This window comes from Hypanus sabinus, chromosome 29 (assembly GCF_030144855.1).
Source record: "Hypanus sabinus isolate sHypSab1 chromosome 29, sHypSab1.hap1, whole genome shotgun sequence".
Classification (NCBI taxonomy): domain Eukaryota; kingdom Metazoa; phylum Chordata; class Chondrichthyes; order Myliobatiformes; family Dasyatidae; genus Hypanus; species Hypanus sabinus.
Window position 1 is genome coordinate 13,956,016 of NC_082734.1, and position 4,125 is coordinate 13,960,140.

The following is a 4,125-nucleotide window of genomic DNA, read 5'->3' on the forward strand; positions in this document are numbered from 1 at the left end:
GTTGCAGCATAACCTCCCTGCTCTAAAATTCAATCCCTCTAGCAATGAAAGCCAACATTCCATTGGCCTTTTTGATAGCCTGTTTTACGTGCAAACCAACCTTTTGCAATTCGTGCACTAGCACTCCCAAGTCCCTCTGCATAACATCATGCTGCAATCTTTCATAATTTAACTAGTAGTCTGACCTTTTAGTTTCCATTCCAAAGTGGATGACTTCACATTTACCAACACTGTATTTCATCTGCCAGACCCTTGTCCACTCACTTAACCTATCTATATCTCTTTGCAGATTCTCCTCATCCTCTGCACAATATGCTTTTCCATTCAGCTTAGCTTCATGAGAAACTTACAGAAGATACACTACATGTACATGGTAATGTTACAGCTATATAGGACTCTGGTCAGACCCCGACTAGAGTACTGTGCTCAGATCTGGTCACCTAACTACAGGAAGAATGTGGAACCTATAGAAAGGGTGCAGAGGTGATTTACAAGGATGTTGCCTGGATTGGGGAGCATGCCTTACGAGAATAGGTTGAGTGATATTGGCCTTTACTCCTTGGAGCGACGGAGGATGAGAGGTGACCTGATAGAGGTGTATAAGATGATGAGAGGCATTGATCATGTGGATAGTCAGAGGCTTTTTCCCAGGGCTGGAATGGTTAACATGAGAGAGCACAGTTTTAAGGTGCTTGGAAGTAGGTACAGAGGAGATGTCAGGGGTAAGTTTTTTACTCAGAGAGTGGTGAGTGCGTGGAATGGGCTGTCGGTGACGGTGGTGGAGGCGGATTCAGTAGGGTCTTTTAAGACACTCCTGGACAGGTACATGGAGCTCAGAAAAATCGAGGGCTGTGGGCAACCCTAGGTAATTTCTAAAGTAAGTACATGTTCAGCTTGAATTGTGGGCTGAAGGACTTGTACTGTGCTGTAGGGTTTCTATGTTTCTATTCTTCCAAATCATTAATATTGTGAATTGTTGTGGGTCCAATACTGACCCTTGAGGCATCCCGCTTGCCAACAGGAGAAATATTTATCCCAACTCTCTGCCTTCTATTAGCTAACCAATTCTCTATCCATGCTAATACATTACCCACAATTCCATGCACCCCCGTCTTTCGGATAAATCTTTTATGTGGCACCTTATCAAATGCTTTCTGAAGATCCAAGTATACAATATTCTCCTGTTTCTCGCTATCCACTCTGCTCAGTACATCTTCAAAGAGCAACGTAAATTTATCAAGCAGGACCTGCTCTTCCTGAATTCACACTGCACCTGCCTGACTGAATGATTTCCATTCAGATGCTTCATTATTTCTTCCTTAATGATTACTTCAGATATCTTTCCAACTTCAGATGTTAAGCTAGCTGGCTGGTAGTTACCTACGTTTTGTCTGCATCCTTTTTCTAACATGGTGTGATGCCCATTGTCCTCCAATCTGCCAGGAACTGACCAGAATCCTGAGAATGTTGGCAAGTTATCACAACTTTAACTTCTGCCATTTCTTTCAAATCCCTAGGAACCATTCCATCAGGATTGCTGTCTTGCTCAGTACTAACACTTCAGTGACAGCAATTGTATCAAGCTCCCCATCACTTCCATAACATCTGTCTTTGGCACATTAGGCATCTCCTTTACCATGAAGACAAACATAAAATAATCATTCAAATTCTTGGCTGTTTTCATATTGCCCAATATTAATTCCTCCTTATGATCTTCCAAAGGATCTTTGTTCACTCAAGGCACCACCTTCTGCTTCATACAATTATTAAAGCCTTTCTTATCTATTTTTATATTTTGTGCTAGCTCACTTTATTAATCTGTCTTCCTTGTCTTTATTGTTTTGTGGCTCTTTGTTGCCTTTAAAAGTCTTCGAATCTTTCAGTTTCCCATTACTCTTGATGACTTAGTATGCATGGGCTTTTTGTTTGATACCTTCCTTTATTCCCCTGTCCACTCACTACCCACATCTCTCTGCAAATTCTCCACATCCTCAGCACCACATCCAGTGTCTTCTTCCAAATCATCCATGCAAGTCGTGAACGGTTCCGGGCCCAATACCCACCCTTGAGGCTGACTCTCCTCCCTCACTCTCCTAGCTTTTAACTGGAGTATACTCTGTTGGGCAGCGCGAAAGCATCTCTTTGAAAGTTCCATTTGAAGAGATTTTTGAGAGAGGCCGTCCATGTGAGATGTTTGGATTCTCAGGAGACTTTCAACAATGGTCCAACCAGGAGGGTGGCGAGAAAAGGTTAGAAGACATGGAATAGTGAGTATTGTCGTCTGATAGACTAGAAAGAGTAGAGATTTATGGTTCATTCTTAAGCTGGATGGCCAAAAGGAATCAATGCAACCTATGACATGAAACTACAAGTGAATTAGAGAATATGAACGGGTGATAAGAAAGGCAAGGGGCATCAGTTGAGTTAACAATGACACATGGAACACGACATTGAAATTATGCCCCACTTGGTAGAAAACTTAAAAGCTGGGTATTTTTTTAGAAGGCAAAAGGCTGAGAAATGGAGATGTTCAAAACAACCTGGACATTCTTGTACACAATTTACTGAAAGGGTGTCTTGCAGGTGAAGCAGGAAATGTGGAAGGTAAATCACAGGTGGCACTTTATTGTAAGAGGATTTGAGTATGAGAGTCAGGAAGTCTAATTGCAATTACAAAGGCCCTTAGTTAGACAGTTCTGATCTCCTTATTTGCTATAGACAGAGTGAGACTGAGGCTATGAGCCAACTCCAGCTGCTCCTGGTTTATGATCTCAATTTGGCTTGGAATGATTTTGCTCATTTTTATTGTTTGCATGATTTGTGTTTTCTTTTCTCCTTCTCTGTGCAAATTGGGGGTTGGTCTTTTTTAATTGGGTTCTCTTGGGTTTCTTGCTTTGTGGCTGCCTGCTAGCAGACGAATCTCAATGTTGTATAATTTATACATTCTTTGATAATACATGTACTTTGAATCATTTGAGAGCAGTAAAGTTTCATTAAAATGGTTCCCATGAGGGAAAGTTTGGCCAGGCCCTTTCCTCTCTAGAGTTTAGAAGAATGAGATGTGGCTTCTCTCAAAGAGACAACATTCCTAGATGGCTGTTAAGGAACAAGGAAGAGACAGCCTCAGAATATGTGGTACTGTCATGTGAAAAAAATTCTTCACTCAAGTAATGTACCTTTGGAATCCTCTACCTTGAGAGTTGTGAAGGGTCAGTTATTGGTTTCATTTAGAACTGAACTTGATAGATATCTGGATATTAATGGTGTCAATAAATATGAGGATATGGCTTAAAAGTAGTGTTTGCAGTTTACAAATCAGAGTAGTGCAGTGTTTAGTAACCACTATTACAGTTCAGGGTGTCAGAGTTCAGAGTTCAATTCTGATGTCCTCTGTAAGCAAGTGTGTCCACGTGGGTTTTCTACAGAAGCTCCAGTTAGTAGGTTAATTGGTCATTGTAAATTGCCCTGTGATTAGGGTTAACATCGATGGGTTGCTGGGAGGCATGGCTTGGAAGGGGTTTTCCTTATAAATCTTCAAATAAATAAAGAAAACTAACTGCACATGTGTATTGGCAGAGTAGGCCTGGGTAGCTTATTTCTATTCTAGTTTCTGATTAGAGGGTGTGTGATATTGTGATAAGGTGCAAAACATGATATGTAAATACAAGTTAGTTTGAATGTCCCAAGGATGTGGAAGGTGATATATAAATGCAAGGCTTTCTTTGCTGACGTGATTGTGACGTCAGTTACGCGGTAACCGATTGGTCAATGCATCCAACCAATCAGAAGTAGCCATTTCTCGGGCAGCAACCAATCAGAGCCGAGTTGCTAGCACGCCGCTTTATTTTTAGTATCGAGAAGGACGGCAGCCGCGTCGCGCCCCTGACGTTCTGCGTACGCCTCCTTCCGCCGTGGAAAAAATAAGTCGGGAGAAAAACCTCACCATTCTGACAAAGAAAATTTGGAAAACACGCGAAAAAGACGAAGCGGTGCGATGCTCGCGATATAAGGAGACGCGGTAGAGGAGTCCCACGGGGAGCCGAGTGGTGAAAGACACGTCGGGTGTTTTTCTTATATTGGGAAAGTAGATCCGGCCGGGCAGCTGACCGTGGGGATGTGAAGTGA